The 15,241-nt window shown below is 41.0% G+C and overlaps 1 protein-coding gene across 4 annotated transcripts in view; it reads left to right on the top strand.

The window, feature by feature from the left end:
* Window positions 1-15,241, top strand: part of Gnf1 (germ line transcription factor 1) — a 397,251-nt gene that overhangs the window by 99,807 nt on the left and 282,203 nt on the right. The window lies entirely within an intron of this gene.

The following is a 15,241-nucleotide window of genomic DNA, read 5'->3' as shown; positions in this document are numbered from 1 at the left end:
TCATGAAATTAAACAGAATTTAATGAGTTAATTTTTAAATATGAAATCAAGTAATTGATGTGTTTGCGCGATTTACTAACTGCTTGAAAATCAGGATATTATAACAGGACATATTTCCACCTATGCTAATGCAAATTAATACCGAGCTGGAGCCATTTTTAAAAGCTGCTTAGTGGACATTTTTTATGACATAAAAATTTGTTGGATTTTGTTATCTTTTTGATTCAAATTAGTAGCAGTTATTATTTTTGTTTATGTTCTAAAGTGGGTGAAACTTTCCTACTTGGCCTTGGGAATTGCTCAAAATGAAAGTTGAGAGAGGAGAGAATACTGCCACCTTTGTTCACTGCAGTGAAACAGGAACAATGGGATTTTATTAAAAAACCAATCTACTTACAAAACTACAGATTATTTCTAACAACAAATAAATAATTTAATAATGGATTGTGGATATATTATCGTAAATAAATATAAAACCATTAGTTCATATTAAAGCAGATATTTATGATAATGATAAAAATTTCAGTTTTATTTACCAGATAATTATAATCAAATCTGTACATGTCAGTAAGTATTTTTTTATTATTAAAAAAGTGTAGAATAGATAGATCTCTGGCCACTGATTCCAAATCTGTTTTCAGTTTTCTTCTAGTGCATCTTGTTTTCACGATGAGGCTGATTATACTATTCACATACCAATTTGGCTAAGTTACATGAATTTAAGTATTAGTTATTTATTATTATTGTTTATACATATATATTTATGTAATTGTTTGAATATATCTATATTCTTGTTATTTCATAATTTAATTAATCAATTATAAATTTTTTCAGTCAAAATCCAGTGAATTACTGAAATACATTAATCTTCATTCCTCAAATGTGTCAAAATCACCCTAACAGATTCTGCCACATGAGTCTTTCCTAACTAAATCACAAAATTCATAAAATCAAGATGAATATTCGGAAAATTTAAAACAGTTATACTTTTGGCTGCCCTCTATTCTAGGTGATCGGAAAGAGGTATGGGCACTACATGTTATTTATGCTGTTTGTTTGAATGTATTACACTATTGGTTGAACAAATGGAAAAAATATCCCATTTGCCATATTTGTGATATGGAAGGAACCAGAAGGCCAATGATGGTGATTGTTACTTTTTTAATGTGACTAACTGGATTGTCAATGATGAGACCAATCCTTCGTGATGACAGTTTGCCATTTCTGGTACCTCCACAGAATGGACTAGACTCTTCAGAAGGTAAAATAGATTGCGATGAAAATGTGATTCGCAGAGACCTGAGACCTTCAACCAGTTCTGAGTACACATCTGAAAAAGCGGCATAAAAAATTTTTTTGAAGCCTGAGCTGTTTACCCAAGGTGAGTTAAATGACTTATTTAGAGATTTAGCATTAGTAGAGGCATATGATGCAAGAAAGCAAGTTTACAGAGCATCAGCCAAAAAAAAACACCCTTCCCATTTCACCCATCCATTTGTTCCAAATGTTTGTCTAGTTCTGCCTTGAATTTATTTAAGCCAGTCACTTCTACAATAAGAGATGGAAGTTTGTTCCAACAATCAACCACCCACTGGCTAACGGCAAACTTCTGTCTTTCCTCTATGTGAATTTATGCCCTCTCAGGCGATTATTCTCAGCAAGGGGAAGAATCCCATGAGCATTGAGCATACTCAAACCATTCAAGGCTTTATACACCTCAATCAGATCGCCTCACAGACGCCTAGTTTCCAGACACTGTAATTTGCAAAACTTAAGCCTTTCTTCATAAGAGCAACCCTTTGTTCCATTCACTAATCTTGTTACTCTTCTTTGTTCTCGTTCCAGCAGCTCTACATCCTTCCTAAAATGAGGCCTCCAGACCTGCATACAGTACTCAAGGTGTGGCCTGACCATTGTCATATACAAGGGAATAATCCTCCTTATCCCTGCTGGAAAAATTCCTATACAGGCAACCCCCATATAACACAGTACTTGTACAACACTTTCTTTCTAACAAGATTGATAAATTGCGGAAATCTTTGCGCAACACAGTTTCACTGTAACACGGTTAAAGAATTGCGGAAAACTGCTCATAACACAGTTTTTTTGAGCTTTTGTGGGGGGGGGGGGGACCGTGCTGGATGTTATTTGTAATTATGTTGAATGTAACTTTTCAACATTTGCATTATTTTTTGTGAATCCCTGCTGTTGACTCCCTAGTTGTTATGCAGAAAAATAAATAAATAAATAATAAAAATAATTGTTGGGAAATCCTCGTGTTAGGTTCTATTCTTTTGAACTTGTGCTTGTGACCATAAAAATTTGTCACTTCGAAGTGTGTAGTTCATAACTTTGAATGGTTTTTGTAAGGTTATTTTGGTTTTTATTTGATCGTTTATAAATTTTTCCGGGTATGTATTACTAAACTTTGTTTCTTAAGAAGCGTATTGGAATAATTTCTTTGTTGTGAATTAAATTCCAGCCCTAAAATATCGCTAAGGAAATTAGGCATAATTTGGATTACTGCCGATTTATTTAAAGAATGGAGTCTAAATTGTTTTGTGCCAGCTGTGGAAAACTATTTAAAGCGGAAAAATCTAAATTTCAAAATTTTATTACTATTGGATAACGTGCCAGGCCATCCAAAATATTTAAGTCATCCAGAATGTTGAAGTAATGTTCCTACTACCTAATACAACTTCTTTAATTCAGCCATTAGATCAAGGCATTATATCTACCTCTAAAACTCATTACATCAGAAAATTGTTACAATGGATTTTGGAAAAAATTGATTTCGAATCTATTGAAGTGATGGAGGCATGGAAACATTTTTCAATGGTGGACTGTACCGGAATCATATCTTTATCGCTCAAAGAAGTAAAACTGTCAACATTAAATACGTGTTGGAAAAATGTATGGCCAGAGTCAGTTCATTCAGGAAATATGGTCCAATCAGCAGAAAACAGAATCGGTGTGACAGTGGAACTAGCTAAGTTGGTAGGAGGGGAAGCTTTTGATGATAGAACTTACTAAAGACATTCGGCAACTCCGTAGCCAGGTGGGAAGGAGCAGCAGTGCATACCACACGCTTCTTGATTATACCGGAGTTCGAGCCCGTCACCACCAAATACGGAGGATGCGGAAAGGTCAGCGAATGACCACCGCATATCCCGGAGCAATATGGCCTTAGTTGCTAATGCCCCTAAAAACCAAATAACAAACAACAACTAAAGACATTCAAGAATTACTTGTAGAAAAGAGGCTGGCAAAGCAGATTTGGTGGAAATGGAATTAGAGGTAAACCAAATCAATCCAGAGGATAATAGTGCAGATAAATTTTGAAGTTCCAAATTTTACACTAAAAAGCATATGGCAAGACATAATCTTAGCTGAGCAAGTAGCATCTTATTTATTTTTTTTAATGCAGATCCTTTGACTCGAGGGAACACAAAGTTCAAAAGGGAGCTTTAAAAATGCTTAGCTCCATACCATGCAATTTACAAAGATCTATCAAGCAAAAGCAAACAATCCCAGAATACTAATATTTTAAAGAGAGCAGAAGATACACGAAAACATGAAATTTAGATGCTGCAGAAGAAAGTTCAGAAGGTGGAGATATTCTGCAACAAAAAAAGAGTTCTCGATTGATTGTGCTTGGCAGCAAAGAACAGAAAATTAAATTAAAAATTAATTAATTAACTGACGTATTATGTATCACAGTTTTTAAGACGTTTGTTCAGTTATTACTATTGTTAATAAAAATTAAGTTTCTGATAGTTATAAAAAATGTATTTTTGTTAGCTTTTGGAACGTAACCCCCTTTTTGTATTGGTTCTCAGTCACGTATAACACGATTTCGCACCACACGAGATTTTATAGGAACCTAACTACCGTGCTATAAGAGGGTTACCTGTATATCATTGTCAAGACACAATGAGCTACTTTTGCAGACAATCTGCACTGCTTAGAAAACTTCTTATCTGACTGCACAATTACCCCCAAGTCCTTTCCATTCTCTACCACCCTGAGTTTAGCACCACACAGTTGATACATTATTCTGGGGTTAGTGCTACCCACTGCAGTACTTTATATTTGTCAATGTTAAACTTCAGTTGCCACCACTTAGCCCATCTGCTTAACTTTTCTAGATCCTGTTGCAGTAGTGTACTGTCATTAGTGTCATTAACAACCCTACCAACTTTTGTATGGTCTGCAAACTTAGACATTAAGCCTGACATACCTTCATCAATATTATTAATAAATACAGAAAACAATGTATCCAACACTGAACCTTGGGGAACTCCACTAATAACATTAGTCCACGAAGAGCAGTGTCCATTGATTACCTCTCTCTGTCTTCTCCCACTCAACCATCCCTTTATCCATAGCAGCAGTTTGCCCCCACTGCTACATTGCTCCAATTTGTACTACAGTTTTCCATGTGCAACAGTAACAAAAGCCTTCCTAAGATCCAAGTATATGGTATCAAAATTATTCTTTGCATCCAGTTCCTTTGTAACCACATCATAATATCATCCAATCAATTTGGTAAGACAAAACTTCCCCTTAACAAACCATGCTGTGTCTGGACTATAACTGAAATCTTGTTTAGATGATCCTGCAATGCTTTTTTGGCCAGTGCCTCCATTCATTTCCCTGGAACAGAAGTTAAATTAACAAGTCTGTAATTGTTTGTGTCACCCTTTGTGAATTGGGGTCACATTTGCACATCTCCATTTGCATATCTCCCCTGAGTCCAAGGAAACTCTCATAATCATGGCTAAGGGTTTGCTTACTTCCTTTGCTATCTCCTTTAATATAACTAGATAGATCTCATTCACCCCAGGTGCCTTTCTTATGTTTATCTTCAACAGTTTCTGCTCCACTTTACTCTCAGTTATTACAAAATCATTTAGCTCACTAGCAGAGTTTAATACACCTCTGGCATTCCCCTCCCTCAATAACTCATGCGTAAATGTAGATGCAAAATACTGACTCAGTTTGCTAGTTACCTGAGCAGGATCATCAATAGTTGAACATCGATACCAAGTGGACCAATTTGATTCTCCCCTTCCTTCTAGAATTTACATAAGTGAAGAAGTCCTTGCTGTTTTTCTTAGTATCCTTTTCCAAAGATTTCTCATAATCTGCCTTTGCTGCCTAATGTTACTTATCTATTAATACATGCCTAATGATCTGTTAATTTTTTCCTGAAGGGTCCTTGTCCAGTAAGTAAAAATGTTACTTGGAGGCCCGGTGAAACCCAGGGAGGAGATTTTGGGTATGTTTGGACAACAGAAGGTATGAAAAGTTTGGTAATAGCTCATTTGCTTGTGTTATTCCATGCGTCTTGCCAAATTTCGACGAGTTTGTTTGCAATATGTTTTCTCTCTACATTGACAAAAAGTGCAAAGTGTATTTAGTGTCTAACGGCACCAGGGGTTTCCCCCATCTCCACGTTGCTTTCATTGTGGGTGTACCAGTTCACTGGGAAGGCCAGAGATTTAAAAGTGTATGGATATTGTACATGTGTAGTGTTGTGTTCTGTTGTTCATCTGGCCGTTTAGCCGCTGGATCCCTACTGAGGCCCAACGTTGCCCACACTTGGCCCCATGGAGGCAGACCAGGTACACCAGTATTTTTAGATAAGTACTCTGGCAGGTCCTGCCACCTAATTTCCTGAGATTTCAGTGGCTAGGACCTATATAAAAAGGGGGGGGGGATAAACGCTTGAATATAATTAGGCCGAAAGAGGTTGCAAGTGTGTCGAGTTTGGCATTTTAAATTTTACGTTTTGCTTTTTGCTTTTCACTGGTGATATAGGTAGAGTAGGGGGGAGAGACGGAAGGCTGGTGGGAAAAAGACAGAAATATGGGGTCAATAGGGAAGGCGACCCCAGGTATATCAGTAGGGCATGCCCTTGCCCCACCAGAGGGAAAAGAGGGGGTGGTGGGGTGGGGAGGGGTTAGAAAGACCTTCCCCCCACCCCCACCAGCGATAGGGAGAGAAAGTGGGCTGGGCAAGGGAGCCCTGCCCAGTTCGCCATAGTGGCAATTTGCAGTGCCCTCCAGCAATTTCAGTCTGATGATGACTCGTTGGTGGGGCTTGGTCCTTTTCTAGGTGTGTGGGTGCATCCTGAGAGCGACGACATCATGGCTGGAGCCTCTCCCATTGGTTCCTAGGTCGATGCTGTTTCATTTATTCTGCTGCATATTACTCCGTTTGTCCTTGGTATTTTGCTATCCTTTCCTCTGTGTTGATGTTTTATCAGTTTGCCTTTATTTATTATTTGTGGTCATCTATTCGTTATGGATGGCTATTTCTGTGTGTCGTCTATTGAAGAAGTCAAGTACAAATCGGCTGAGGGCTTTGTACTCAACTTCTGAATCCAGTAGATGGTACTCTTGATTTTTCGGCAAGTATTGAATCTCAGTTATAAGTCTACTTCTGTATTCTTTGTAGCATTCACAGTCGTGCATAATATGCTGCCAGGTTTCAGGTTCTCCACAGGTGCATGTGGACTCTCCTATTATTCCGAGTGCGTTCAGTTTTGGTTTAAATGGGCCGTGGCCCGTCAGGAGGAAGGTTGTATTCAGCCCAGAATAGAACCACGAGGGGGCTTTTGGGTACATTTTTGCAACTATCAGTATGAAGCTTCTTGTAACTTGACCCTTTGGCGACATCTCCCATCTGTGTTGCCAAATCTTCAACATATGAGCCACTATTCGTTGTTTCTCTGCCGTCCGGCTCTTGGTTGGGTCCAAGGTAAAGTCAGATGGAGGCAGGTATATCCTTGGACAGTAAATACATGAGTCCACATCTAGTCATCTCGAGGTCCAGCGGAAGAGCTCCTGCCAGGACCTGCAGAGCATGGGTGCTCACCGTTTTGCATGCCCTAGTTATAGTTAGAAGTATGTTTCTTTGGATAGTGTCCAGCAGTCTTCTGTTGACCGCGGTTCCGGCCTTCCTGAACCAGATTGGTGATCCGTAGGTGATCGCTGGGATGAATATTGTTTTATAATACAGGGACAGGGTCTTCCTGTTGAGTCCTCAGTCCCTGCGAGATACTCTTCCTACAAGTGCTGCATAGTTCCTTAGTTTCTCTCTCAAGTAGGTGAGGTGAGGTGTAAAGGACAGGTTTCCATCCAGGATAATACCTAGATACTTTATTTGCTTTGCTAGTTTAATGGTGGATCCCGCGATCTTTATTTGCAGTGGTCGTCTGATATTTAGAGAGCCTTTTAGTAATACTGAGTTTGTCTTGGTTGGTGAAATCATTAACATATGTGTTTTTGCCCAATTCTGTAAGGTTTGTAGTGCTTGGTTTGCCTGTGTTTCAAGTCCCGTTCTGGAGTCTGCTTCCACCATTAAAATGAGATCATCAGCAAAGGCCTGACTGGCCACATTTCCCAGGTCCAGAGCCAAGAAGTCATCAAAAACCATGTTCCACATTAGTGGCCCCAGGACAGATCCCTGTGGGCAGCCCCTTCGGACGCTTTTAACAACTCTTCTGAAAGTTGTGACGACCTCAATTTTCCTATCCGACAGATACACCCGGACACTGTTATACAAGTTTTCTGGGAGTGCTGCTTTCCGGAGTCTGCGAAGGATGCTGGGCCACCAGACGGTGTCGAAGGCCCCAGCAAAATCCACTGCTATTACCAGAAAATACTTCTTGTTACTTTGGTTTGCCTTGGTTATGAGGTTTTGGACTGCTTCAATAGTCGAGAAGCCTGGTTTGAATCCATATTGCCTGGGTGATTCCAGGTTGGTGGTTTTGTAATGGTTCATGACAGAGTACAGAGTATTTTTGGGTCTAACGGCACCAGGGATTTACCCCATCTCCGTGTATGTTATTTGTATCGAGGACAGTACGCTGTCAAGTCCAGAGGTTTAAAAGTGTGTGGGTCATGTGTAGTGTAATATGTTGTGCCCCTTGTTCCTCTGGCTTGTTAGCCGCCAGGCCCCAGATGGGACCTGTCGTTTACGTACTCCGCCACGTGGAAGCCAGCCAGGTGTTCCCTTAATGTTTGCTCTGGCAGGTCCTACCACCTATTTTCCTGAGATTTCAGTGGCTAGGACCTTAAAAAAAAAAAAAAATAAATAAATAAAAAATTTAAAAATAATTAAAATAAAAATTCTTTTCTTTTGGGCACAGATGGTACATTATGCGCTGCTTAGAGGGGCTATAAGGGATAAGCGCTGGAGGTGATAAGATTTCCCAATAGGTCGGGCATGAATTTTGGTGTTTTAAATTTGTACGTGTGGGGCAGGCGCTGTTGTAGGGGGAAAGAGATGGGAGGGGAGGTGGAAGACTGGGGGGGTTGGAAATTGGAAGTAAGGGGTCTATAGGGAAGATGACCCCTGTTGAAATTGTGGGGCATGCCGATGCCACACCAGAGGAGAAAGAGGTGTGACAGGAGGGGGAGGAGACAGCAGGCCGGCCTCTCCCCCCCCCCTTCTGGGAAAGAGGAGTAAAAAGCAGGCTAGACAGAGCCGGGGCGCTATATGGCTGTATGGCCTCATAAGATGCAATCTTCGAGGTCCGAGTCCAAGTTGCAGTCTTCGTCTTTGCATTGGTCTGGTGGAGGTCCAAGTCCAGAAGTCAGGTCCAGTTTTGTTACGTTCATGTGTTGTATCTGCTTCAGGTGGTCACTAGTTCAGGGTTTTGCAGTCATCTCAGGTAGTTACGTCTGTGTTTTCATAGGTTAGTGATGATGTGGTAGGGATCTTTGTCTTTCAAAGAGTTTGCGGGCAAAGACAGTGAAAGCCTGGTAATTATCTTCTTGCAATATTATTTCTTCTCGGTTTTTTAGCAAGGAGTTGATGCATGTATAAAGCTGACATCTGAGGTCCTCACAGTTGTCACAGTCATGGATAAGATGTTCCCAGGTTTCCTCCTGACCGCAGTTACAGCTTGGGTTGTCGGAGATTCCCAGCTCGTGGAGTTTCCCTCTGAAGGAGCCGTGTCCTGTAAGAAGTAAGGTGGTGTGCAAGCCAGGGGAAAACCAGGACGGGGAAATAGGATATACCCTGCTGACATCGGGTATAAATTTTTTGGTGACTTGCCCTTTTGTGGTAAGATTCCATCTGTTTTGCCAGATAGATTGCAGATGTTCTGTTAACCTCTTATTTTCTGAGGATTTGCTTTTCTGTAGATCTGTTGTGTAACCTAGATAAGTTGTGGTTCTTCCTTTCGAATGTTGGTGTAGCAGCCCACAGCGCACAATCTCCAGGTCCAGGGGAAGGAAGCCCGCCAGATCCTGAAGCGCATGGGTGCTCACCGTGCAGCAGGCTCTAGTTGTTGTCAATAGTGTGGATCGACTCCAGCTTTTTCTTGTTGACTGCTGTGTTTGCTTTCTGATACCAGGCGCCTGCACCATAGGCAAGGATAGGGATGAAGAGAGCTTTGTATAGAAGGGAGAGGGCCCTTTTCTTTAGTCCCCAGTCCCTCCTGGTGATTTTGGTTATCAGAGCCGAAAGCCTCCTTGTTTTTGTTCTGAGATAACAGAGATGAGATGTGAAATTCAAGTTTCGGTCTAGTATTATTCCTAAGTATTTAATTCCTGTTTGAATTTGATGGTCGCTCCATTTATTTTGATTAGTGGAGGTCTACCAGGGTCAAGAGCACCCCTGAGGAGTATTGAGTTTGTTTTTTCGGTTGAGATCGTTAGAAGATTCCTCTTGGCCCAATCCTGTAGCATGTGTGTGGCCTGATTGCCTATGGCCTCCAGTTGAGCCTTGCTGTCTGCTTGAAGCATCATAATCAGATCATCAGCGTATGCCTGTGAAATTACATTTGGAACATCCAGATTTAAAAACTCATCAAGTATCAGGTTCCACAGGAGCGGCCCCAGGACGGATCCCTGGGGGGCAGCCCCTGTAAACCGGTCTGGATACAGAGGTAAAGGGAGTGCTGACAGTGATTCTTCGGTTTTCCAGGTAAGATTTCATGCAGTGAAATAGATTTGATGGGATTTCAGCCCGTCGGAGCCTGGCCAGAACACTGGGCCACCAGAGGGAGTCAAAGACTCCAGCGAAGTCAATTGAGATGAGAAGGAAATATTTCCTGTTACAGTTTCTGACTGCATCGATGATCCCCTCGAAGGCATCAGTGGTGGAGCATCCCCTCCTGAAACCAAATTGGTTTCTTGACATCAATTGAGCATTCTGGTAACGGTTTTCAATTCTGTGGTAGATGAATCGCTCAACGAGCTTGCTCAGCATTGACAGCAGAGCAATAGGCCTGTATGAGCCTGGCATGTCCTGGGGTTTAGTGGGGTTTTTCAGGATAAGTTTGACTTGGGCTGTCTTCCACGAAGTTGGAAAGAAACCCTCCGTGAGGCATTGATTTGCTAGGTTTAATATAGTATCCGGTATAATTTCCACTGCCTTTTTTTTTCTGCCTCTATTTGATCTTCACCGGGAGTTTTCCTGTTTTGTATTTTGGCTGCAGCTATGTTGAGTTCCGTTATCGTGAAAGGGGGCTCCACTGTCTGGGTGGAGTATTTATCATTCCCCTCGCAGAGAGTTCTCTGTTCATGCGTATCTCTCTTATATTTACTTTTATTCTTTCCTATTCAAAATTTCTTGTTTATACACTTAACTTAGCTTAGATTATGAACTTAACACATTCGCTGCCGATCACGCACCAGCGCGTGATGTCGCAGCAGTATTGAAGAGCCGATCACGCTCTGGCGCGGGATGTGGCATCATTACCCAGTAGCCAATCACGCGCGGGCGCGGGATTCACTAGACTTTTGTATGAAGTTGTCAACTTTAGTTGGCATTGTGTTTCTGCTGTTTATATTTGTTTTGGGTTTAAACTATATGTAATTGTATGTGGTGTTGAATATTTTGTTACGTGACGTGAGGAAAAGCCTTGTAATATGAGTTGTGCAGATGACAGTTTAGCAGGCCAGTCGGGCCTGAAAAGAAGAAAAGTGCACTATAAAAAATCCCTTACAGATGAAGAAATTGCAGAAGTATTGGAGGATTTATCTGACGTATATTCCAGTGACATCAGTTACGACGATGATGAAGATTTTATCCCTCCAAAGGACGCTTCGGATTCGGAAAGTGTAGATGAAGAAGGTATTGTGGAAGAGGCTACACTTTCACTGCAGGATCCCTGTAAGTTGGAAAACGTCGTGTGGGAAAATGACGTAACATCGATGAAACAGTTTCATTTCACAAAATCCGAGTCTTTGCTGCAACCCGTGCCAGGTGAGAATCCAATAGATTACTTTCGTCATTTATTAACCGACAATATCTTGAATGAAATAATTACACAAACAAATGTTTATGCTCATGAAATACTTCTTCCTAGAGAAAATAAAGAACATTCTCGAATAAATGCATGGAAGGACACCACTAGAGATGAAATGCTGGTATTTTTAGGATTAATTTTACATATGGGAACCATTCGACTGAACCGCATACAAGATTATTGGAAAACAGATAATCTGTTCGGATTACATGTATTCGCAGACAACATGAGCAGGAATCGTTTCTTATTATTACTGCGGGCCTTGCATTTTGCAAAAAATCCAGAAAAGAAAGAGGTATGTCCACGGGGATCGCCTATATAAAATTCGGAAAATGGTGAATCTGTTCAATGAACAAATGTCGGAAATATATTATCCAGGACGTGAGATTAGCTTAGATGAGTCTATGATATTGTGGCGTGGAAGGCTTGTTTTCCGACAGTACATTCAAAACAAACGCCATAAGTACGGCATCAAATTGTATATGATCACAACGCCTACTGGCATGGTTATCAAATTTCAAGTGTATACCGGTATGTTGGATGATTCTGGTGGAAAAGGACATGCACAAAAAGTCGTCATGAACTTACTTGATGGGATGTTAGATGTCGGGCATAGCATATTTATGGACAATTATTACAATAGCTATGAACTCGCTAAGTGTCTCGCTGACAGACAAACCCATTGTACTGGGACAATCAGAAGTAATAGGAAAACATTTCCGAAAGAGGTTTGAGAAAAAAAACTGAAGAAAGGAGAAACTTTATCAAGGTGTGCCCGTGGTGTAATGATTGCTAAGTGGAAGGATAGAAGAGATGTCAGTTACATATCTACAGAATACCAAAATGATATGGTGGAAATGCAGAACAAACGAGGCAAACTGAAATCAAAACCATTGCCTATAATTGAGTATAATAGGTTTATGTCAGGCATTGACAAGCAAGATCAAATGCTTGCCTATTATCCTTGTGAAAGGAAAACCATTAGGTGGCCTACAAAAATATTTATGCATATTTTGCAACTAATAATGATAAATGCACACCATATCTATAATAAATATTCACATAACAAGGTGCAACTTTATGACTTCCGTTTATCAGTGATCAGATCTTTATTAAAACAGCCATCTGATCTCCCTCATACTGTGCATCATGTACCTGAACTGGAACATGTGCTCAAACCACGGGAAGAAAGAAAAGGTGGAAAGATATTGAGGAAGCAATGCAAACGTTGCTATTCCGAAGGTAAACGTAAGGATACAATCTATATCTGCAGTGTTTGTGAAGGATCACCCGGCTATTGCTTAGATTGTGCGAAAATTATACATAAGTAACATTCTGACACATAGTATTTATAATCTGTATTGGTTCGGTATGAAATAAAACGTATTTCTTAATGTTACCATGTTTTTTGTTTTATTATTTACAAACTATATTATTATGTTTTTATGTCACGCGCTGGCGCGTGAATCTCAAAATTTTTTGGAAACTGCTTATACGACACTTAAATATTGATATGGTATACCGAACAATCCCTTATTACCAATTTTCAAGCTTTTTGGTTATGGAAACACAGTCGGCTTCTGGCGACAGTCTCCGCCTTCTGTGCCGCGCTATTGACGATAGCATGCTGACCCATGACCGGCAGCGAACGTGTTAACTTAAATTTTTTTTTTTTTTTTTTTTACTTTACTTCTCTTTTCAAAAATATGTTTTGTCTTCTTATTTCTTAGCTATCTTTTTATTTATCAGGTCCACTTTACAGATTTTCTGTTTTAAATGATTTAGGTGGAGATGGGCATTTGCCTGGGAACCATCCTGAACCAGTACACACACACACACACACACACACACACACACACACACACACATGTTCATGCGTGTGTGGAATTATTGAAGTTAGGAGGATATGGTCCAATATATTATAAATGGAAGAGTGCCAGGATCTGGTGTATGTCCCTTGAGGTGTTAAGGTGGCAGCAACGACTTCTCCCCTGGGGAATTTACTGGTGGTGATTTTATATACCAATCCCCAGGGGTCTGCATTTCCCACTGTGGATACAAGGTTTTCCCAGGAGCGTCTCTTTCTTGTTTTAATTTGAGCTGTATATTGGTTCCTGACCTCCTGGTATTGCTGTCTGAGTATATCAACCTCTGCTTGGGGCCAAGATCTGCGTGCCCTTTGGAACCTTTTTTGGGCATTATTCACTCGCTGTCTCATTGCCTGGAGTTCCGGTGACCACCAGTGGACCACTTTGGGAGCGGGCTGCTTCTTCCCGATGGCCATGTTTGCTGCTTCAGTTATAAGCTGCGTTACTTTTTGTTGGTGTTGGTCTGGATTGAGATATTTTGGGTCGAAGTTCCTGGCTTTTTCCATCAATGTTTGTTGGAATAAGTTCCAATCTGCTTTTTGGATGGCATATCTTGGCGAGAGGAATCTAGGTGGATACTGTGCTACGAGGGAGTGGTGGAGGTCAAAGGTTAGGACTCTGTGGTCCGAGGTAGTCCAGTATTCTTGTACCACCCCAGGGTGAGAGATGCCCAACAATCGACCAAGTGGCCAGAGTTACATCTATATTTGCCTCCCATAGTGTGCTGGAGAAAGTTGAAGGTTGATTAGGTCTGTTCAGAACTGCTAGATTACTGTTGGAGATGTAATCCTCCAGGCACTGACCATTTCTTGCACCCCCACGGTCTGGTCTTTCACTGTGCCAAGCAGGGGATCTGCAGTTGGCATCCATTCCTACTATGAGTTTGGCATTCTGCATTTGTAGTTGGATATTTTGCAGATATCTTGTCACGGGCAATATATCTTCTCCCGGACGGGCATATATAGAGGTGCCATAAAATTCCCCTAACGGTGAGGCTATATGGGCACATACGGCCCAGTTTGTACATAGGTCTGAGATCTTGGTTACCATGAGGTCAGGATTCCGGACAGCGATGGCAACCCACGGGTTGTCTCCATCGACTTGTACAATCTTGTAATGTAGGGGGTAGCCTTTTACTTCTTTGTTGTAGGTGTAGGGCTCTTGTAGCATTAGTATGTCATAATTTTCTTCCGTGGCTTTTTTAGCCATTTGTGCGGCAACAGCCTTAGATCTCTGAGCATTGTGCTGTGCGAATTTAATCTTTGTTTGATTATAGTGATTCCTGTTATTCCCCATAGTCGGTTCTGTTTTGTTGTGCACTCTTAGCCTTTATGTATATTGGACACTTATTATCCCGTAGTGAGTGATCAAATGGTAGCTTCGTTTCTTTACAATTCACACAAATTGCAAGTTCTGCTTTCCTGGGGCAGAATGCGAATTCATGTCTGATGTCTGCACAATGGCCACAGGTAGACTGTGTTTGCTTACAGGTGTGGATTGTGTGACCAAAGCGGCAGCACCTGTAGCATTTGGGAACAGCCACGTGCTCACGAAAACGGTGGCTGCCCCAGTTTATATAGATTCTTGATTGTTGGCTCAAAGATTTCCAGGCTGCTGCTGAGAGCTCTATGATCCAATTTATGGCATTTCCATTTCTGGATTTAGTTTTATGTTTCAGCATAATGTGTTGCCCTGATTCTTCCTCCATGAGTGTCTGCTTCAAGTTTTTGCAGTATATTTCCTCTGTTAATTCTTCTGGTGTTGTCTCGTTGCCTACATCAAATACAATGCTGCTTGGCCCTTTCCGTCTAGGAGGCTCTGCTAGGAGTCCCAGCGTTGAAATTTTGGGGTTGCTGATTATACCTTTTATGTCTTCCGCAGTTTCAGTTTCAATTAACACTTCCTACGTTTCCTGTTTTCCGAAAAGATCTAATCTTAGTATGCTTGAAGTCACCTTCAGCTTTTCTACTATTGTTTGTTTTACTTCTTCACTGGTCTTGTGTGTTTCTGTAGAGGCTGGCTTTAGTACAACTAGGTGCTGTTTTGGTATGAGGGTTTTTCTCTGGGCTGTTGTGGTTCGGTTTGTAATGGTGCTTTCATTTGG

This window comes from Mastigoproctus giganteus, chromosome 6 (assembly GCF_048544385.1).
Source record: "Mastigoproctus giganteus isolate SK-2022 chromosome 6, ASM4854438v1, whole genome shotgun sequence".
In the NCBI taxonomy this organism is placed as follows: Eukaryota; Metazoa; Arthropoda; class Arachnida; order Uropygi; family Thelyphonidae; genus Mastigoproctus; species Mastigoproctus giganteus.
The sequence above is the reverse complement of the archived record's forward strand: the minus strand, read 5'-3'. Positions and strand labels throughout refer to the sequence as shown.